This window comes from Salvelinus namaycush, chromosome 17, assembly GCF_016432855.1.
Source record: "Salvelinus namaycush isolate Seneca chromosome 17, SaNama_1.0, whole genome shotgun sequence".
NCBI lineage: Eukaryota > Metazoa > Chordata > Actinopteri > Salmoniformes > Salmonidae > Salvelinus > Salvelinus namaycush.
The window spans coordinates 19,781,321-19,806,262 of NC_052323.1; the positions used below are offsets into that span (position 1 = coordinate 19,781,321).

Below are 24,942 nucleotides of genomic sequence, written 5' to 3' on the forward strand. Positions count from 1 at the left end.
TAAACAGTAAGAGAGAGAGAGAGAGAGAGAGAGAGAGAATACAGCCAGACAGACAGGCCTTATAAAACAGTAAGAGAGAGGGAGAGAGAGAGAGAGAGAGAGAGAGAGAGAGAGAGAGAGAGAGAGAGAGAGAGAGAGAGAGAGAGAGAGAGCATACAGGCAGACAGACAGGCCTTATTAAACAGTGAGAGAGAGAGAGAGAGAGAGAGAGAGAGAGAGAGCATACAGGCAGACAGACAGGCCTTATAAAACAGAAAGAGAGAGAGAGAGAGAGAGAATACAGCCAGACAGACAGGCCTTATAAAACAGTAAGAGAGAGAGGGAGAGAGAGAGAGAGAGAGCATACAGGCAGACAGACAGGCCTTATAAAACAGTAAGAGAGAGAAAAGAGAAGGACAAATGCATGAATATTAACTATGATCAAAATATGACAGTTCTTATGAAAAGAGGTTTTTTCAAATGTTCTCCAGAAACATAGTAATATCTCATATTGTGATATTAAACTCCCACCCCCATATATCTTTTTTATGCTTTATCCTTTTGCTAGTTCATCTCTGGCATATAATGTTTTTCGTAAAGTAACCTATAAAAGAATCATGTTCAAATACATACTTGAGAGTTTGTGGGTGTGTTATCTTGTGTTGTTGTGTACAACTTTTAGCCCTTTTTATATTCCAGGTGATTTCTGGGGTGATATCTTGTTCTACTTGTGTTGGTTGCAGGGAAGTAAACAGGTGTTGCTGTTGAAAGGTGAGCACTAAAGGCCAATCGGCCAATCAGAAATGAAGATGATCTGTTTCCCTTTATCCTCTATGAGGCTTGGTTGTCCCTAAACCGGGAAGGTTGCTGCTAATGTGCGCTAATGTGACTAGAATGACGTTGTGTACAACAGATATTAATGGTGTTACCAAAATTAAAAGAGGGTTACCATTATTAATAGACTGTTGCTAATAATAAGAGTGTTACCAAAATGAATAGTGTTACCAATGTTAATAGTGTTACCAATATTAATAGTGTTACCCATATTAATAGTGTTACCAATATTAATAGAGTTACCAATATTAATAGAGTGTTACCAATATTAATAGAGTGTTACCAATATTAATAGTGTTACCAATATTAACAGACTGTTACCAATGTTAATAGTGTTACCAATATTAATAGTGTTACCAATATTAATAGAGTGTTACCCATATTAATAGTGTTACTAATATTAATAGAGATTTACCAATATTAATAGTGTTACCAATATTAACAGACTGTTACCAATGTTAATAGTGCTACCAATATTAATAGTGTGACCAATATTAATAGAGTGTTACCAATATTAATAGAGTTACCAATATTAATAGAGTTACCAATATTAATAGTGTTACCAATATTAATAGTGTTACCAATATTAATAGTGTTACCAATATTAATAGAGTTACCAATATTAATAGTGTTACCAATATTAATAGTGTGTTACCAATGTTAATAGTGTTACCAATATTAATAGTGTTACCAATATTAATAGAGTTACCAATATTAATAGTGTTACCAATATTAATAGTGTTACCAATATTAATAGTGTGTTACCAATATTAATAGTGTTACCAATATTAATAGTGTTACCAATATTAATAGTGTGTTACCAATATTAATAGTGTTACCAATATTAATAGTGTTACCAATATGAATAGTGTGTTACCAATGTTAATAGTGTGTTACCAATGTTAATAGTGTTACCCATATGAATAGTGTTACCAATATTAATAGTGTGTTACCAATGTTAATAGTGTTACCAATATTAATAGTGTTACCAATATTAATAGTGTTACCAATATTAATAGAGTTACCAATATTAATAGTGTTACCAATATTAATAGTGTTACCAATATTAATAGAGTTACCAATATTAATAGTGTTACCAATATTAATAGTGTTACCAATATTAACAGAGTGTTACCAAAATGAATAGTGTTACCAATATTAATAGTGTGTTACCAATGTTAATAGTGTTACCAATATTAATAGTGTTACCAATATTAATAGAGTGTTACCAATGTTAATAGTGTTACCCATATTAATAGTGTTACCAATGTTAATAGTGTGTTACCAATGTTAATAGTGTTACCCATATTAATAGTGTTACCAATGTTAATAGTGTTACCAATATTAATAGTGTTACCCATATTAATAGTGTTACCAATATTAATAGAGTGTTACCAATATTAATAGTGTTACCCATATTAATAGTGTTACCAATATTAATAGAGTGTTACCAATATTAATAGTGTTACCAATATTAATAGAGTGTTACCAAAATGAATAGTGTTACCAATATTAATAGTGTGTTACCAATGTTAATAGTGTTACCAATATTAATAGTGTTACCAATATTAATAGAGTGTTACCCATATTAATAGTGTTACCAATATTAATAGAGTGTTACCAATATTAATAGTGTTACCAATATTAACAGACTGTTACCAATGTTAATAGTGTTACCAATATTAATAGTGTGACCAATATTAATAGTGTTACCAATGTTAATAGAGTTACCAATATTAATAGTGTTACCAATATTAATAGAGTTACCAATATTAATAGAGTTACCAATATTAATAGAGTTACCAATATGAATAGTGTTACCAATATTAATAGAGTTACCAATATTAATAGTGTTACCAATATTAATAGTGTGTTACCAATGTTAATAGTGTTACCAATATTAATAGTGTGTTACCAATATTAATAGTGTTACCAATATTAATAGAGTTACCAATATTAATAGTGTTACCAATATTAATAGTGTGTTACCAATGTTAATAGTGTTACCAATATTAATAGTGTGTTACCAATATTAATAGTGTTACCAATATTAATAGTGTTACCAATATTAATAGTGTGTTACCAATGTTAATAGTGTTACCCATATTAATAGTGTTACCAATATTAATAGTGTGTTACCAATGTTAATAGTGTTACCAATATTAATAGTGTTACCAATATTAATAGAGTTACCAATATTAATAGTGTGTTACCAATATTAATAGTGTTACCAATATTAATAGTGTGTTACCAATGTTAATAGTGTTACCAATATTAATAGAGTTACCAATATTAATAGTGTGACCAATATTAATAGAGTTACCAATATTAATAGTGTGTTACCAATGTTAATAGTGTTACCAATATTAATAGTGTTACCAATATTAATAGAGTTACCAATATTAATAGTGTGTTACCAATATTAATAGTGTTACCAATATTAATAGTGTGTTACCAATGTTAATAGTGTTACCAATATTAATAGTGTTACCCATATTAATAGTGTTACCAATATTAATAGAGTGTTACCAATATTAATAGTGTTACCCATATTAATAGTGTTACCAATATTAATAGAGTGTTACCAATATTAATAGAGTGTTACCAAAATGAATAGTGTTACCAATATTAATAGTGTGTTACCAATGTTAATAGTGTTACCAATATTAATAGTGTTACCAATATTAATAGTGTTACCAATATTAATAGAGTTACCAATATTAATAGTGTGTTACCAATATTAATAGTGTTACCAATATTAATAGTGTGTTACCAATGTTAATAGTGTTACCAATATTAATAGTGTGTTACCAATGTTAATAGTGTTACCAATATTAATAGAGTTACCAATATTAATAGTGTGACCAATATTAATAGTGTTACCAATATTAATAGTGTTACCAATATTAATAGAGTGTTACCAATGTTAATAGTGTTACCAATATTAATAGTGTTACCAATATTAATAGTGTTACCAATATTAATAGTGTTACCAATATTAATAGAGTGTTACCCATATTAATAGTGTTACCAATATTAATAGAGTGTTACCAATATTAATAGTGTTACCAATATTAACAGACTGTTACCAATGTTAATAGTGTTACCAATATTAATAGTGTTACCAATATTAATAGTGTTACCAATATTAATAGTGTAACCAATATTAATAGTGTTACCAATATTAATAGTGTTACCAATATTAATAGTGTGACCAATATTAATAGTGTTACCAATATTAATAGTGTAACCAATATTAATAGTGGTACCAATATTAATAGTGTTACTATTATTAATAGTGTTAGCAATATTAATACAGTTACAGAGTCTCCCACATGCCTTTTGGCGAACACCAAACGTGTTTGCTTATTTTTTTCTTTAATTAAGCAATGGCTTTTTTCTGGCCACTCTTCCGTAAAGCCCAGCTCTGTGGAGTGTACGGCTTAAAGTGGTCCTATGGACAGATACTCCAATCTCCGCCGTGGAGCTTTGCAGCTCCTTCAGGGTTATCTTTGGTCTCTTTGTTGCCTCTCTGATTAATGCCCTCCTTGCCTGGTCCATGAGTTTTGGTGGGCGGCCCTCTCTTGGCAGGTTTGTTGTGGTGCCATATTCTTTCAATTTTTTTCTATAATGATTTAATGTGGGATGTTCAAAGTTTCTGATATTTTTTTATAACCCAACCCTGATCTGTACTTCTCCACAACTTTGTCCCTGACCTGTTTGGAGAGCTCCTTGGTCTTCATGGTGCTGCTTGCTTGGTGGTGCCCCTTGCTTAGTGGTGTTGCAGACTCTGGGGCCTTTCAGAATAGGTGTATATATACTGAGATCATGTGACACTAAGATTTCACACAGGTGGACTTTATTTAACTAATCATGTGACTTCTGAAGGTAATTGGTTGCACCAGATTTTCTTTAGGGGCTTCATAGCAAAGGGGGTGAATACATATGCACGCACCACTTTTCCGTTTTAGAATTTTTTGGAATTTTATGACACAAATTAATTTTTTCATTTCACTTCACCAATTTGGACTATTTTGTGTATGTCCATTACATGAAATCAAAATAAAAATCCATTTAAATTACAGATTGTAATGCACCAAAATAGTAAAAACGCCAAGGGGGATGAATACTTTTGCAAGGCACTGTACATGTACAAATTACTTCATTTACCACTAGTAACCTGTACCCACGCCTCTACATAGGGCTTGTAAGTAAGCATTTCATGATAAGGTCTACACCTGTTATATTCGGCGCATGTGACAAATAACATTTGATTTGAGACATAGACAAATGGTTATATCACTAGCCTACATCCTCTCCTCCCACAGCACATAGACAGATGTTAAATCACTAACCTAGCTCCTCCTCTCCTCCCATGAAAATGTATTGATTACTCTGTATCTGTTATCAATTATGATTTAATTGGAATAGCTACTTTTTGGTATGATTCATCGGGAACAGCACTTATTCGATCAGTGAAACATTGTAGGATGAGTTGTATTGGAATTAAACATAAATATAAAGTTACATGTAGTGTAAATGTAAATATAAACATTTTATATAGCACATATTTAAAAGCACATTTTCAATCAGGCTGCATGCTGTTTAATGTAGTGATCTGCAGTGCCTTTGGAAATGATCCAAATTCCTTGACTTCGTCCACATTTTGTTAGGTTACAGCCTTATTCTAAAATGTATTAAATAGTTTCCCCCCATCAATCTACACACAATACCCCATAATGACATCACAATACCCCATAATGACATCACAATACCCCATAATGATAAACAAAAACAGGTTTATAGAAATGTTTGCTAATTTACCCCTTACTCAGTACTTTGTTGAACCATCTTTGGCAGCGATTACAGCCTCAAGTCTTCTTGGTAATGACGCTACAAGCTTGGCACACCTGTATTTGGAGAGTTTCTCCCATTCTTCTCTGCAGAACCTCTGAAGCTCTGTCAGGTTGGATGGGGAGCGTTGCTGCACAGCTACTATTTTCAGGTCTCTCCAGAGATGTTCGATCGGGTTTAACTGGCTGGGCCACTCAAGGACATTCAGAGACTTGTCCACTCCTGCGTTGTCTTGGCTGTGTGCTTAGTGTCATTGTCCTGTTGGAAGGTGAACTTTCGTCCCAGTATGAGGTCCTGAGTGCTCTGGTGCAGGTTTTCATCAAGGATCTCTCTCAACTTTGCCTCGATCCTGACTAGTTTCACGCCCTGCCGCTGAAAACATTCCCACAGCATGATGCTGCTACCTTCATGCTGCTTGACATGACGCTTGGCATTCAGACCAAAGAGTTCAATCTTGGTTTCATCAGATCAGAGAATCTTGTTTCTCATGGTCTGAGATTCTTTAGGTACCTTTTGGCAAACTCCAAGCGGGCTGTCATTTGCCTTTAACTGAGGAGTGGCTTCCGTCTGGACACTCTACCATAAAGGTCTGATTGGTGGAGTGCTGCAGAGATGGTTGTCCTTCTGGAAGTTTCTTCCATCTCTACAGAGGAACTCTAGAGCTCTGTTAGAGTGACCAAGGCCCTTCTTCCCCGACTGCTCAGTTTGGTCGGGCGGCCAGCTCTAGGAAGAGTCTTGGTGGCTCCAAACTTCTTCCATTTAAGAATGATGGAGACCACTGTGTTCTTGGGGACCTTCAATGCTGCAGAAATGTGTTGGTACCCTTCCCCAGATCTGTACCTCAACACAATGACTGTCTCGAAGCTCTACAGACAATTCCTTCGACCTCATGGCTTGGTTTTTGCACTGACATGCATTATTAACTGTTGGACCTTAATAACCTTTCAGGGCTACCCATCCCGGATCCGGGAGCATCCTCATCAAAAAAGCTGACTAGCATAGCCTAGCCTAACGGGACAGGGATATCATATAATATAATTTCATGAAATCACAAGTCCAATACAGCAAATGAAAGATAAACATCTTGTGAATCCAGCCATCATTTCCGATTTTTAAAATGTTTTACAGCGAAAACACAATATGTATTTATATTAGCTAACCACAATAGCCAAACACACAACGCCATGTTTTCACCATGTTTCCACCGCATAGGTAGCTTTCACAAAACCCAGAAATAGAGATAAAATTAATCACTAACCTTGAACAACTTCATCAGATGACAGTCTTATAACATCATGTTATACAATACATTTATGTTTTGTTCGAAAATGTGCATATTTGAGGTATAAATCGTAGTTTTACATTGCAGCCACCATCACAAATAGCACCAAAGCAGCCAGAATAATTACAGAGAGCAACGTGAAATAAATAAATACTCATCATAAAACATTTATGAAAAATACATGGTGTTCAGCAAATGAAAGATAAACATCTTGTGAATCCAGACAATATTTCCGATTTTTTTATCAATTGAATTTACCACAGGTGGACTCCAATGAAGTTGTAGACACATCTCAAGGATGATCAATGGAAACAGGATGCACCTGAGCTCAATTTCGAAGCTCTGTCTATATCATTATGGGGTATTGTGTATAGATTGTTCAAGATTTTTATTGATTTAAGCCATTTTAGAATAAGGCTATAACCTAATAATGTGTGGAAAAAGTCAAGGGGTCTGAATACTTTCCGAAGGCACTGTATATCTAGTGTGGTAAAGTCTTTGTTGTGAAGATAGTGGGTAGGCAGTGCTCTAAGTGAACTATATCTAGTATGGTAAAGTCTTTGTTGTGAAGATAGTGGGTAGGCAGTGCTCTAAGTGAATTATATCTAGTGTGGTAAAGTCTTTGTTGTGAAGATAGTGGGTAGGCAGTGCTCTAAGTGAATTATATCTAGTATGGTAAAGTCTTTGTTGTGAAGATAGTGGGTAGGCAGTGCTCTAAGTGAACTATATCTAGTGTGGTAAAGTCTTTGTTGTGAAGATAGTGGGTAGGCAGTGCTCTAAGTGAACTATATCTAGTATGGTAAAGTCTTTGTTGTGAAGATAGCGGGTAGGCAGTGCTCTAAGTGAACTATATCTAGTATGGTAAAGTCTTTGTTGTGAAGATAGTGGGTAGGCAGTGCTCTAAGTGAACTATATCTAGTATGGTAAAGTCTTTGTTGTGAAGATAGTGGGTAGGCAGTGCTCTAAGTGAACTATATCTAGTATGGTAAAGTCTTTGTTGTGAAGATAGTGGGTAGGCAGTGCTCTAAGTGAACTATATCTAGTATGGTAAAGTCTTTGGGTAGGCAATGCTGTAGAACTCTTGAACTGCTCGTTCAACGAACTGGTTATTATGTTAATAATCTGGACTCAAACAGAATGGGTCAAGCAGGATTAAAAACACAGCTGATTTATTTTTCTCCCGCTGCTTTATGCTATTCTTCCAAGATGATCAAATGATCCTTTGTGGCTCAGTTTGTTGAGACTGGCGCTTGCAACACCAGGGTTGTGGGTTTGATTCCCGAGGGGGACCAGTATGGAAGAAGTAAAAAAAAAAAATGTATCCACTCATTACTGTAAATTGATTGGATAAGAGCGTCTGCTAAATTATGTAAATACCCTGTTACTCTGTGCTATTCTACCATGAGGATCAAATACCCTGTTATTCTACTATGAGGATCAAATACCCTGTTACTCTGTGTTATTCTACCATGAGGATCAAATACCCTGTTATTCTACCATGAGGATCAAATACCCTGTTACTCTGTGTTATTCTACCATGAGGATCAAATACCCTGTTATTCTACCATGAGGATCAAATACCCTGTTACTCTGTGCTATTCTACCATCAGGATCAAATACCATGTTACTCTGTGCTATTCTACCATGAGGATCAAATACCATGTTACTCTGTGCTATTCTACCATGAGGATCAAATACCCTGTTACTCTGTGCTATTCTACCATGAGGATCAAATACCCTGTTACTCTGTGTTATTCTACCATGAGGATCAAATACCCTGTTACTCTGTATTATTCTACCATGAGGATCAAATACCCTGTTACTCTGTATTATTCTACCATGAGGATCAAATACCATGTTACTCTGTGCTATTCTACCATGAGGATCAAATACCCTGTTACTCTGTGCTATTCTACCATGAGGATCAAATACCCTGTTACTCTGTGCTATTCTACCATGAGGATCAAATACCCTGTTATTCTACCATGAGGGTCAAATACCCTGTTACTCTACCATGAGGAGTAAATACCTTGTTACTCTACCATGAGGATCAAATACCCTGTTACTCTGTGCTATTCTACCATGAGGATCAAATACCCTGTTACTCTGTGTTATTCTACCATGAGGATCAAATACCCTGTTACTCTGTGCTATTCTACCATGAGGATCAAATACCCTGTTACTCTGTGTTATTCTACCATGAGGATCAAATACCCTGTTACTCTGTGCTATTCTACCATGAGGATCAAATACCATGTTACTCTGTGCTATTCTACCATGAGGATCAAATACCCTGTTACTCTGTGGTATTCTACCATGAGGATCAAATACCATGTTACTCTGTGCTATTCTACCATGAGGATCAAATACCCTGTTACTCTGTGCTATTCTACCATGAGGATCAAATACCATGTTACTCTGTGTTATTCTACCATGAGGATCAAATACCCTGTTACTCTGTGCTATTCTACCATCAGGATCAAATACCATGTTACTCTGTGCTATTCTACCATGAGGATCAAATACCCTTTTACTCTGTGTTATTCTACCATGAGGATCAAATACCCTGTTATTCTACCATGAGGATCAAATACCCTGTTACTCTGTGCTATTCTACCATCAGGATCAAATACCATGTTACTCTGTGCTATTCTACCATGAGGATCAAATACCCTGTTATTCTACCATGAGGGTCAAATACCCTGTTACTCTGTGTTATTCTACCATGAGGAGTAAATACCTTGTTACTCTACCATGAGGATCAAATACCCTGTTACTCTGTATTATTCTACCATGAGGATCAAATACCCTGTTACTCTGTGCTATTCTACCATGAGGATCAAATACCCTGTTACTCTGTGCTATTCTACCATGAGGATCAAATACCCTGTTACTCTGTGTTATTCTACCATGAGGATCAAATACCCTGTTACTCTGTGCTATTCTACCATGAGGATCAAATACCATGTTACTCTGTGCTATTCTACCATGAGGATCAAATACCCTGTTACTCTGTGCTATTCTACCATGAGGATCAAATACCATGTTACTCTGTGCTATTCTACCATGAGGATCAAATACCCTTTTACTCTGTGCTATTCTACCATGAGGATCAAATACCCTGTTATTCTACCATGAGGATCAAATACCCTGTTACTCTGTGCTATTCTACCATCAGGATCAAATACCATGTTACTCTGTGCTATTCTACCATCAGGATCAAATACCATGTTACTCTGTGCTATTCTAACCATGAGGATCAAATACCCTTTTATTCTACCATGAGGATCAAATACCCTGTTACTCTGTGCTATTCTACCATCAGGATCAAATACCATGTTACTCTGTGTTATTCTACCATGAGGATCAAATACCCTGTTATTCTACTATGAGGATCAAATACCCTGTTACTCTGTGTTATTCTACCATGAGGATCAAATACCCTGTTATTCTACCATGAGGATCAAATACCCTGTTACTCTGTGTTATTCTACCATGAGGATCAAATACCCTGTTATTCTACCATGAGGATCAAATACCCTGTTACTCTGTGCTATTCTACCATCAGGATCAAATACCATGTTACTCTGTGCTATTCTACCATGAGGATCAAATACCATGTTACTCTGTGCTATTCTACCATGAGGATCAAATACCCTGTTACTCTGTGCTATTCTACCATGAGGATCAAATACCCTGTTACTCTGTGTTATTCTACCATGAGGATCAAATACCCTGTTACTCTGTATTATTCTACCATGAGGATCAAATACCCTGTTACTCTGTATTATTCTACCATGAGGATCAAATACCCTGTTACTCTGTGCTATTCTACCATGAGGATCAAATACCCTGTTACTCTGTGCTATTCTACCATGAGGATCAAATACCCTGTTACTCTGTGCTATTCTACCATGAGGATCAAATACCCTGTTATTCTACCATGAGGGTCAAATACCCTGTTACTCTACCATGAGGAGTAAATACCTTGTTACTCTACCATGAGGATCAAATACCCTGTTACTCTGTGCTATTCTACCATGAGGATCAAATACCCTGTTACTCTGTGTTATTCTACCATGAGGATCAAATACCCTGTTACTCTGTGCTATTCTACCATGAGGATCAAATACCCTGTTACTCTGTGTTATTCTACCATGAGGATCAAATACCCTGTTACTCTGTGCTATTCTACCATGAGGATCAAATACCATGTTACTCTGTGCTATTCTACCATGAGGATCAAATACCCTGTTACTCTGTGGTATTCTACCATGAGGATCAAATACCATGTTACTCTGTGCTATTCTACCATGAGGATCAAATACCCTGTTACTCTGTGCTATTCTACCATGAGGATCAAATACCATGTTACTCTGTGTTATTCTACCATGAGGATCAAATACCCTGTTACTCTGTGCTATTCTACCATCAGGATCAAATACCATGTTACTCTGTGCTATTCTACCATGAGGATCAAATACCCTTTTACTCTGTGTTATTCTACCATGAGGATCAAATACCCTGTTATTCTACCATGAGGATCAAATACCCTGTTACTCTGTGCTATTCTACCATCAGGATCAAATACCATGTTACTCTGTGCTATTCTACCATGAGGATCAAATACCCTGTTATTCTACCATGAGGGTCAAATACCCTGTTACTCTGTGTTATTCTACCATGAGGAGTAAATACCTTGTTACTCTACCATGAGGATCAAATACCCTGTTACTCTGTATTATTCTACCATGAGGATCAAATACCCTGTTACTCTGTGCTATTCTACCATGAGGATCAAATACCCTGTTACTCTGTGCTATTCTACCATGAGGATCAAATACCCTGTTACTCTGTGTTATTCTACCATGAGGATCAAATACCCTGTTACTCTGTGCTATTCTACCATGAGGATCAAATACCATGTTACTCTGTGCTATTCTACCATGAGGATCAAATACCCTGTTACTCTGTGGTATTCTACCATGAGGATCAAATACCATGTTACTCTGTGCTATTCTACCATGAGGATCAAATACCCTTTTACTCTGTGCTATTCTACCATGAGGATCAAATACCCTGTTATTCTACCATGAGGATCAAATACCCTGTTACTCTGTGCTATTCTACCATCAGGATCAAATACCATGTTACTCTGTGCTATTCTACCATCAGGATCAAATACCATGTTACTCTGTGCTATTCTAACCATGAGGATCAAATACCCTTTTATTCTACCATGAGGATCAAATACCCTGTTACTCTGTGCTATTCTACCATCAGGATCAAATACCATGTTACTCTGTGCTATTCTACCATGAGGATCAAATACCATGTTACTCTGTGTTATTCTACCATGAGGATCAAATACCCTGTTATTCTACCATGAGGATCAAATACCCTGTTACTCTGTGCTATTCTACCATCAGGATCAAATACCATGTTACTCTGTGCTATTCTACCATGCGGATTAAATACCATGTTACTCTGTGCTATTCTACCATGAGGATCAAATACCCTGTTACTCTGTGCTATTCTACCATGAGGATCAAATACCCTGTTACTCTGTGTTATTCTACCATGAGGATCAAATACCATGTTACTCTGTGCTATTCTACCATGAGGATCAAATACCATGTTACTCTGTGTTATTCTACCATGAGGATCAAATACCATGTTACTCTGTGCTATTCTACCATGAGGATCAAATACCCTGTTATTCTGTGCTATTCTCAATCATCTCTAATGAAATTCCATGAGCTCCTTCAGTGGCTCATGATAAGGGGCCGTTAGTGAACTCCTCATTAAATGACCTTCCAAGTTGACGGTACAGTACAGTTTAGATAACATAGATATGATGTATTTAAAAATATATATATTTTAATATCAAGTCAATAACATCTATCCCAGGATGGAGAGATAAACAGATGATTGGAGATGTATTCTGATGTATTTTAATGCACGGTGGCATCTGTCTATTATATCTCGTTTGTTTTACCTTTATTTAACTAGGCAAGTCAGTTAAGAACAAATTCTTATTTTCAATGACGGCCTAGGAACAGTGGGTTAACTGCCTTGTTCAGGGGTAGAACGATAGATTTTTACCATGTCTGCAGAGGGGATTTAATCTTGCAACCTTCCAGTTACTAGTCCAACACTCTAACCACTAGGCTACCTACCTCTAACCACTATGTCACAATCGTTGTATGTTGGAAGAGAGGAGGACCAAGGTGCAGCGTGAAGTGAATACATTTTCTATTAATTTAAGTTTAAGAACACTTAAACAAAACTACAAAACAACAAACGAACGTGACGCTATAAACAAATAGTGCTGACACTAAACACTACACATAGACAATCACCCACGACATACCCAATGAATATGGCTGCCTAAATATGGTTCCCAATCAGAGACAATGATAAACAGCTGCCTCTAATTGAGAACCAATCTAGGCAACCATAGACATACAAACACCTAGACTAGACAAAACCCCATAAACATACAAAACCCCTAGACATGACAAAAACACCTACATCCCGCATGTCACACCCTGACCTAACTAAAATAATAAAGAAAACAAAGATAACTAAGGCCAGGGCGTGACACACTAGGCTACCTGCCGCTCCATCATTGGTTTCACACGCATCAAAAGCTAACCGAATGTATGTAGTATTTGATAAAGATATACACATTAATTCCCTCTACCATCTGGGTGGTGATCCAATTACTTTTCACACCATAAATTGGTTGACGTGTAATTTCGGCCAATCTCATAAATCTACCAAATCAGAATCAGGAAGTAAAAAAAACATGAATTCCAGTCTCTTGCCACCAGCACATTTAAGTCATAGTCATTAAGTCAAACTTAGTTCCTCTCAATAAACCCACCCCCACACAACCAATATATCACAGCGTACCATAGGATTTCTCCTTGGACGACTTGGATTTCTCCTACATGCTCATCACTGACATCCAAACGACCTCTCATTGGTTGCTTTAACAAACAACGTCTCAACCTGTTTTCTCTGAAAATATACGACAAAAGAAATCGAAAACCCTGACCCCCTTTTTCCTTATAACATTCTAAAGAGAGGTTTGAGTCAGCAGCTGTTACCGTGAATGATATCTCAATTCCACCCTCAAATCGCCTTGGAAGAGAAATCCCCCCCACCTTCTTCCTGTCAACGGCAGTAACTCAGTTGTTTTTCACGATGGCTTATAGGCTCTCAGTTGGTGGTTGACACCCGGTCTGATGTTAAGATCCCATAAAACATAGGGAATAAGCAGTAGGAGGATATATTACCTAGTAACAAAGGAATTGTTAAAGAATTTGCAAGATACAAAACAAAAACAAAAAAATCGAACAACCCCCCCCTTTTTCCAATTAAAATGTTATGTTTATATCCTTTAAATGTGTTGCTAGGGACCTAACCGAACAGGTATATGTAGGAGCTGTTTTATTGTGGTTTGAATACATTAAATGTGTTGCTATGGACCTATTCAAACAGGTATCCCTGTAGGAACTGTCGTATTGTGCATATTTTGCCAACTAGGGGAAGTGGTTTGCTAACACCTGCTAATTTTCCACTTAAATATACATTTCCCTTTCCTGAAGTCGCTCAGGCCTCGGCAGAGTAATCACATAGGTCATCTATGGATGTGGAATGCAAACCTCACAAAGGAATTGAATGTAGTTTTCACTACCAAGGCAAAACCTATATTTCTACATGCAATACATTTTCAGCATATTTTATAAACACACACACGACATATCAGCAAGCACTACGAACACTCGCACCCCTGTAAAAATGAACGGTTGAATCGGCAATGAAACCACTAATTCTAAAGGGTGGCAGATAGCCTAGAGGTTTAGAGCGTTGGGCCCGTAATCGGAAGTTTGCTGGTTTGAGTCCCTGAGTCGATGTGAAAAAAAACTGCCGATGTGCCCTTGAGCAAGGCTCTTAACCCTAGTTGCCCTGGATAAGAGTGTCTGTTAAATGAGTAACATGTAAATAAATGTCTGATTGTATGCCTCTTCATTTAAACCAAACTGACGTACTATAAATCAGTATCTTACCGGCTATATCCTACATTATCTATCAAGGCTGGGGAGACATTACGCTGACAAGACCACTTTACTGATACGCTTTGCAACACACAGTGTTGTCTCAAATAGCACCCTATTCCATATACAGTGCACTTCCTGGTCAAAGGTAGTGCACTATGGGAAACAGGGTGCCATTTGGGACATTATGGTCCCTGGTCAAAGGTAGTGCACTATAGGAAACAGGGTGCCATTTGGGACATTATGGTCCCTGGTCAAAGGTAGTGCACTATAGGAAACAGAGGGCCATTTGGGACGTTATGGTCCCTGGTCAAAGGTAGTGCACTATAGGAAACAGAGGGCCATTTGGGACGTTATGGTCCCTGGTCAAAGGTAGTGCACTATAGGAAACAGAGGGCCATTTGGGACATTATGGTCCCTGGTCAAAGGTAGTGCACTATAGGAAACAGGGTGCCATTTGGGACATTATGGTCCCTGGTCAAAGGTAGTGCACTATAGGAAACAGGGTGCCATTTGGGACATTATGGTCCCTGGTCAAAGGTAGTGCACTATAGGAAACAGAGGGCCATTTGGGACGTTATGGTCCCTGGTCAAAGGTAGTGCACTATAGGAAACAGAGGGCCATTTGGGACGTTATGGTCCCTGGTCAAAGGTAGTGCACTATAGGAAACAGAGGGCCATTTGGGACATTATGGTCCCTGGTCAAAGGTAGTGCACTATAGGAAACAGGGTGCCATTTGGGACATTATGGTCCCTGGTCAAAGGTAGTGCACTATAGGAAACAGAGGGCCATTTGGGACGTTATGGTCCCTGGTCAAAGGTAGTGCACTATGGGAAACAGGGTGCCATTTGGGACATTATGGTCCCTGGTCAAAGGTAGTGCACTATAGGAAACAGGGTGCCATTTGGGACGTTATGGTCCCTGGTCAAAGGTAGTGCACTATAGGAAACAGAGGGCCATTTGGGACGTTATGGTCCCTGGTCAAAGGTAGTGCACTATAGGAAACAGAGGGCCATTTGGGACGTTATGGTCCCTGGTCAAAGGTAGTGCACTATGGGAAACAGGGTGCCATTTGGGACGTTATGGTCCCTGGTCAAAGGTAGTGCACTATGGGAAACAGGGTGCCATTTGGGACGTTATGGTCCCTGGTCAAAGGTAGTGCACTATAGGAAACAGAGGGCCATTTGGGACGTTATGGTCCCTGGTCAAAGGTAGTGCACTATAGGAAACAGAGGGCCATTTGGGACGTTATGGTCCCTGGTCAAAGGTAGTGCACTATAGGAAACAGGGTGCCATTTGGGACGTTATGGTCCCTGGTCAAAGGTAGTGCACTATAGGAAACAGGGTGCCATTTGGGACGTTATGGTCCCTGGTCAAAGGTAGTGCACTATAGGAAACAGGGTGCCATTTGGGACATTATGGTCCCTGGTCAAAGGTAGTGCACTATGGGAAACAGGGTGCCATTTGGGACATTATGGTCCCTGGTCAAAGGTAGTGCACTATAGGAAACAGAGGGCCATTTGGGACGTTATGGTCCCTGGTCAAAGGTAGTGCACTATAGGAAACAGGGTGCCATTTGGGACATTATGGTCCCTGGTCAAAGGTAGTGCACTATGGGAAACAGGGTGACATTTGGGACGTTATGGTCCCTGGTCAAAGGTAGTGCACTATAGGAAACAGAGGGCCATTTGGGACGTTATGGTCCCTGGTCAAAGGTAGTGCACTATAGGAAACAGGGTGCCATTTGGGACATTATGGTCCCTGGTCAAAGGTAGTGCACTATGGGAAACAGGGTGCCATTTGGGACATTATGGTCCCTGGTCAAAGGTAGTGCACTATAGGAAACAGGGTGCCATTTGGGACATTATGGTCCCTGGTCAAAGGTAGTGCACTATAGGAAACAGGGTGCCATTTGGGACATTATGGTCCCTGGTCAAAGGTAGTGCACTATAGGAAACAGAGGGCCATTTGGGACGTTATGGTCCCTGGTCAAAGGTAGTGCACTATAGGAAACAGAGGGCCATTTGGGACGTTATGGTCCCTGGTCAAAGGTAGTGCACAATGGGAAACAGGGTGCCATTTGGGACGTTATGGTCCCTGGTCAAAGGTAGTGCACTATAGGAAACAGGGTGCCATTTGGGACGTTATGGTCCCTGGTCAAAGGTAGTGCACTATGGGAAACAGGGTGCCATTTGGGACATTATGGTCCCTGGTCAAAGGTAGTGCACTATGGGAAACAGGGTGCCATTTGGGACGTTATGGTCCCTGGTCAAAGGTAGTGCACTATAGGAAACAGGGTGCCATTTGGGACATTATGGTCCCTGGTCAAAGGTAGTGCACTATGGGAAACAGGGTGCCATTTGGGACATTATGGTCCCTGGTCAAAGGTAGTGCACTATAGGAAACAGGGTGCCATTTGGGACATTATGGTCCCTGGTCAAAGGTAGTGCACTATAGGAAACAGAGGGCCATTTGGGACATTATGGTCCCTGGTCAAAGGTAGTGCACTATGGGAAACAGAGGGCCATTTGGGACATTATGGTCCCTGGTCAAAGGTAGTGCACTATAGGAAACAGGGTGCCATTTGGGACGTTATGGTCCCTGGTCAAAGGTAGTGCACTATGGGAAACAGAGGGCCATTTGGGACATTATGGTCCCTGGTCAAAGGTAGTGCACTATGGGAAACAGAGGGCCATTTGGGACATTATGGTCCCTGGTCAAAGGTAGTGCACTATAGGAAACAGAGGGCCATTTGGGACGTTATGGTCCCTGGTCAAAGGTAGTGCACTATAGGAAACAGAGGGCCATTTGGGACGTTATGGTCCCTGGTCAAAGGTAGTGCACTATGGGAAACAGGGTGCCATTTGGGACATTATGGTCCCTGGTCAAAGGTAGTGCACTATAGGAAACAGGGTGCCATTTGGGACGTTATGGTCCCTGGTCAAAGGTAGTGCACTATGGGAAACAGAGGGCCATTTGGGACATTATGGTCCCTGGTCAAAGGTAGTGCACTATAGGAAACAGAGGGCCATTTGGGATGTTATGGTCCCTGGTCAAAGGTAGTGCACTATAGGAAACAGGGTGCCATTTGGGACATTATGGTCCCTGGTCAAAGGTAGTGCACTATAGGAAACAGGGTGCCATTTGGGACGTTATGGTCCCTGGTCAAAGGTAGTGCACTATAGGAAACAGAGGGCCATTTGGGACATTATGGTCCCTGGTCAAAGGTAGTGCACTATGGGAAACAGGGTGCCATTTGGGACATTATGGTCCCTGGTCAAAGGTAGTGCACTATGGGAAACAGGGTGCCATTTGGGACGTTATGGTCCCTGGTCAAAGGTAGTGCACTATAGGAAACAGGGTGCCATTTGGGACGTTATGGTCCCTGGTCAAAGGTAGTGCACTATAGGAAACAGGGTGCCATTTGGGACATTATGGTCCCTGGTCAAAGGTAGTGCACTATAGGAAACAGGGTGCCATTTGGGACATTATGGTCCCTGGTCAAAGGTAGTGCACTATGGGAAACAGGGTGCCATTTGGGACCCACTCAGGGGGGTTCATAATAGCAGGGAGGGAGAGATACAGTATATTGGTACAGTATATTGATGCAGTATATTGATACAGTATATTGGTACAGTATATTGAAACAGTATATTGATACAGTATATTGAAACAGTATATTGAAACAGTATATTGAAACAGTATATTGGTACAGTATATTGATGCAGTATATTCAAACAGTATATTGGTACAGTATATTGAAACAGTATATTGAAACAGTATATTGATACAGTATATTGATACAGTATATTGATGCAGTATATTTAAACAGTATATTCATACAGTATATTGATACCGTATATTGGTACAGTATATTGATACAGTATATTGATGCAGTATATTCAAACAGTATATTGATGCAGTATATTTAAACAGTATATTCATACAGTATATTGAAACAGTATATTGATACGGTATATTGAAACAGTATATTGATACCGTATATTGGTACAGTATATTGATGCAGTATATTGATACAGTATATTGATACAGTATATTAATATAGTATATTGATACAGTATATTGATACCGTATATTGGTACAGTATATTGATGCAGTATATTGATACAGTATATTGATACAGTATATTAATATAGTATATTGATACAGTATATTGATACAGTATATTGATGCAGTATATTGATACAGTATATTGATACAGTATATTGATACAGTATATTGATACAGTATATTGATGCAGTATATTGATGCAGTATATTGATACAGTATATTGATACAGTATATTAATATAGTATATTTATACAGTATATTGATACAGTATATTGATACAGTATATTAATATAGTATATTTATACAGTATATTGATACAGTATATTGATACAGTATATTGATACGGTATATTGATCGAGTATATTGGTGCAGTATATTGGGGCAATAACCCATCTCCATTAATAGCTGATACCTCTGGTAGAAACAGACACAAAGAGACCTGTGGTTGTGCTCTAAACCAGATACTCCTGGTAGAAACAGACACAAAGAGACCTACTGTACCTCTGTAATAGTAACTTACTGTCCCTCTGTAATAGTAACTTACTGTCCCTCTGCAATAGTAACTTACTGTACCTCTGCTATAATAACTTACTGTCCCTCTGTAATAGTAACTTACTGTACCTCTGTAATAGTAACTTACTGTCCCTCTGTAATAGTAACTTACTGTACCTCTGTAATAATAACTTACTGTACCTCTGTAATAGTAACTTACTGTCCCTCTGTAATAGTAACTTACTGTCCTTCTGTAATAGTAACTTACTGTCCCTCTGTAATAGTAACTTACTGTCCCTCTGTAATAGTAACTTACTGTCCCTCTGTAATAGTAACTTACTGTCCCTCTGTAATAGTAACTTACTGTCCCTCTGACATAGTAACTTACTGTCCCTCTGTAATAGTAACTTACTGTACCTCTGCAATAATAACTTACTGAACCTCTGCAATAATAACTTACTGTACCTCTGCCATACTAACTTACTGTACCTCTGACATACTAACTTACTGTCCCTCTGTAATAGTAACTTACTGTCCCTCTGACATAGTAACTTACTGTCCCTCTGACATAGTAACTTACTGTCCCTCTGACATAGTAACTTACTGTCCCTCTGACATAGTAACTTACTGTCCCTCTGCTATAATAACTTACTGTCCCTCTGTAATAGTAACTTACTGTCCCTCTGACATAGTAACTTACTGTCCCTCTGACATAGTAACTTACTGTACCTCTGACATACTAACTTACTGTCCCTCTGACATAGTAACTTACTGTCCCTCTGCTATACTAACTTACTGTCCCTCTGTAATAGTAACTTACTGTCCCTCTGACATAGTAACTTACTGTCCCTCTGACATAGTAACTTACTGTCCCTCTGACATAGTAACTTACTGAACCTCTGCAATAATAACTTACTGTCCCTCTGTAATAGTAACTTACTGTCCCTCTGTAATAGTAACTTACTGTCCCTCTGTAATAGTAACTTACTGTCCCTCTGTAATAGTAACTTACTGTCCCTCTGTAATAGTAACTTACTGTCCCTCTGTAATAGTAACTTACTGTCCCTCTGTAATAGTAACTTACTGTCCCTCTGTAATAGTAACTTACTGTCCCTCTGTAATAGTAACTTACTGTCCCTCTGACATAGTAACTTACTGTCCCTCTGCAATAATAACTTACTGTCCCTCTGACATAGTAACTTACTGTCCCTCTGTAATAGTAACTTACTGTCCCTCTGTAATAGTAACTTACTGTCCCTCTGTAATAGTAACTTACTGTCCCTCTGACATAGTAACTTACTGTCCCTCTGTAATAGTAACTTACTGTCCCTCTGACATAGTAACTTACTGTCCCTCTGTAATAGTAACTTACTGAACCTCTGACATAGTAACTTACTGAACCTCTGACATAGTAACTTACTGTCCCTCTGTAATAGTAACTTACTGATCCTCTGACATAGTAACTTACTGTCCCTCTGACATAGTAACTTACTGAACCTCTGACATAGTAACTTACTGTACCTCTGACATAGTAACTTACTGTCCCTCTGACATAGTAACTTACTGAACCTCTGACATAGTAACTTACTGTACCTCTGACATAGTAACTTACTGTCCCTCTGTAATAGTAACTTACTGAACCTCTGACATAGTAACTTACTGTCCCTCTGACATAGTAACTTACTGTCCCTCTGACATAGTAACTTACTGAACCTCTGACATAGTAACTTACTGTACCTCTGCTATAGTACCTTACTGTACCTCTGTAATAGTAACTTACTGAACCTCTGCAATAATAACTTACTGTACCTCTGCTATAGTAACTTACTGTCCCTCTGACATAGTAACTTACTGTCCCTCTTTATACTAACTTACTGTCCCTCTGTAATAGTAACTTACTGAACCTCTGACATAGTAACTTACTGTCCTTCTGTAATAGTAACTTACTGTCCCTCTGTAATAGTAACTTACTGAACCTCTGACATAGTAACTTACTGTCCCTCTATAATAGTAACTTACTGATCCTCTGACATAGTAACTTACTGTCCCTCTGACATAGTAACTTACTGAACCTCTGACATAGTAACTTACTGTCCCTCTTTATACTAACTTACTGTCCTTCTGTAATAGTAACTTACCGTCCTTCTGTAATAGTAACTTACTGTCCCTCTGTAATAGTAACTTACTGTCCTTCTGTAATAGTAACTTACCGTCCCTCTGTAATAGTAACTTACTGTCCCTCTGTAATAGTAACTTACTGTCCCTCTGTAATAGTAACTTACTGTCCTTCTGTAATAGTAACTTACTGTCCCTCTGACATAGTAACTTACCGTCCCTCTGTAATAGTAACTTACCGTCCTTCTGTAATAGTAACTTACTGTCCCTCTGTAATAGTAACTTACTGAACCTCTGTAATAGTAACTTACTGTCCCTCTGTAATAGTAACTTACTGTCCCTCTGTAATAGTAACTTACCGTCCCTCTGCAATAGTAACTTACTGTCCCTCTGACATAGTAACTTACTGTCCCTCTGTAATAGTAACTTACCGTCCTTCTGTAATAGTAACTTACTGTCCTTCTGTAATAGTAACTTACTGTCCCTCTGACATAGTAACTTACCGTCCCTCTGTAATAGTAACTTACCGTCCCTCTGTAATAGTAACTTACTGTCCCTCTGTAATAGTAACTTACTGTCCCTCTGTAATAGTAACTTACTGTCCCTCTGTAATAGTAACTTACTGTCCCTCTTTATACTAACTTACTGTCCCTCTGTAATAGTAACTTACTGTCCTTCTGTAATAGTAACTTACTGTCCCTCTGTAATAGTAACTTACTGTCCCTCTGTAATAGTAACTTACCGTCCCTCTGTAATAGTAACTTACCGTCCCTCTGTAATAGTAACTTACTGTCCCTCTGTATGATAAACATTGTGCTCACCTCATTGTATTTTATTGTATTTCTGCCCACATACTGTCTGTTACCCCCTCACAGATAACCTGAAACAATGCCTAGGTATTGTGGCATTAAGAATTCTTGTTTGAGTTTTCAAAAGATGCTCCTAGTTTAGAGGCTAATTTAATGGCTGAGTTTGCCCTTAACGAACAACACCATTCTGAAAAGAAAAGATACACCTCATGGAAATGTACAGCTCCCTCGAGTGCTGTTCCAAAGCAATTAGTGTCCTGGAGATTGGTAGGCATGAAAAACCCTTGAGCCCAAACAGAGGTGATACATCTAAGTTTTACAGCCCCGGTCCCTTATTCAGTCTAGTTTAGTGTTGCCAACCAAGGCTGTGTCCCAAATGGCCCCCTATAGTCCTTGGTCAAAAGTAGTTCACTGTATAGGGAATAGGGTGCTATTTGGAACGAGCTCAAGACTCTGAGTCAGACAGGGATAAATGTGACATCGCAATAAATTACAGCTGTATTTACCATAAAACATCCCAATAAATGTTTATACTATAGGCTGTGGACCCGGCCTCCTATGTACAGTTGACGTCGGAAGTTTACATACACTTAGGTTGGAGTCATTAAAAGTCGTTTTTCAACCACTCCACACATTTCTTGTTAACAAACTATAGTTTTGGCAAGTCGGTTAGGACATCTACTTTGTGCATGACACAAGTCATTTTTCCAACAATTGTTTACAGACAGATTATTTCACTTATTATTCACAGGATCACAATTCCAGTGGGTCAGAAGTTTACATACACTAAGTTGACTGTGCCTTTAAACAGCTTGCAAAATTCCAGAAAATGATGTCATGGCTTTAGAAGCTTCTGATAGGCAAATTGACATCATTTGAGTCAATTGGAGGTGTACCTGTGGATGTATTTCAAGGCCTACCTTCAAACTCAGTGCCTCTTTGCTTGACATCATGGGAAAATAAAAAGAAATCAGCCAAGACCCCAGAAAAAAATTGTAGACCTCTACAAGTCTGGATCATCCTTGGGAGCAATTTCAAAACGCCTGAAGGTACCACATTCATCTGTAAAAACAATAATTTGCAAGTATAAACACCATGGGTCCACGCAGCCGTCATACCACACAGGAAGGAGACGTGTTCTGTCTCCGAGAGATGAACGTACTTTGGTGCGAAAAGTGTAAATAAATCCCAGAACAACAGCAAAGGATCTTGTGAAGATGCTGGAGGAAACAGGTACAAAAGTATCTATATCCACAGTAAAACGAGTCCTATATCGACATAACCTGAAAGGCCGCTCAGCAAGGAAGAAGCCACTGCTCCAAAACCCCCAATAAAAAAAACAGACTACGTTTTGCAACTGCACATGGGGACAAAGATCATAATTTTTGGAGAAATGTCCTCTGGTTTGATGAAACAAAAATAGAACTGTTTGGCCATAACGACCATCGTTTTGTTTGGAGGGAAAAGGGGAGGCTTGCAAGCTGAAGAACACCATCCCAACCGTGAAGCGGTTGTGGATATATCTCAAGAGTCAGGAAGTTAAAGCTTGGTCGCAAATGGGTCTTCCAAATGGACAATGACCCCAAGCATACTTCCAAAGTTGTGGCAAAATGGCTTAAGGACAACAAAGTCAAGGTATTGGAGTCGCCATCACAAAGCCCTGACCTCAATCCCATAGAAAATATGTGGGCAGAACTGAAAAAGTGTGTGTGAGCAAGGAGGCCTACAAACCTGACTCAGTTACACCAGCTCTGTCAGGAGGAATGGGCCAAAATTCACCCAACTTATTGTGGGAAGCTTGTGGAAAGCTACCAGAAATGTTTGACCCAAGTTAAACAATTTATAGGAAATGCTAACAAATACTATTTGAGTGTATGTAAACTTCTGACCCACTGGGAATGTGATGAAAGAAATAAAAGCTGAAATAAATCATTCACATTCTTAAAATAAAGTGGTGATCCAAACTGACCTAAGACAGGGAATTTTTACTCGGATTAAATGTAAGGAATTATGAAAAACTCAGTTTAAATGTATTTGGCTAAGGTGGATGTAAACTTCCGACTTCAACTGTATAAACAAAATGCATTCAGCAAAATTAGTTTGATAGAATTTTGTTTCTGAAAAGAGGAAAGCCACACGTTGTCCTGTGTGTGTGAATTCAGTTCCTGTTCTCTTTTTATATGGTGGTGTGGACTGATAACATAACGTCATAGATGTTGACATTTCTTACAGTCTCCATGTACAGTGTTGTTCTTTGAAAACTATGAATCTCCTCATAGAAAAAGCTTTTAGGATCAGTTAATTCCCCCTGAGAGTTGAGATTGTTTATGCAGTGTAACAAGCAACTTAAATGTCAGCAAGTGGATTTTCTCCCTTGAAGGACACTAAAGTAACTGGGTCTGAATTATTTGCCACAAATCTGAAGGATTATTTTGACTC

The 24,942-nt window shown here is 38.4% G+C and overlaps 1 protein-coding gene across 4 annotated transcripts in view; it reads left to right on the top strand.

Annotated features, from left to right (window-relative positions):
* LOC120062407 (kelch-like protein 4) overlaps nt 1–24,942 on the top strand; it is a 113,614-nt gene that overhangs the window by 41,772 nt on the left and 46,900 nt on the right. The gene's annotated exons all lie outside the window — the stretch shown is intronic.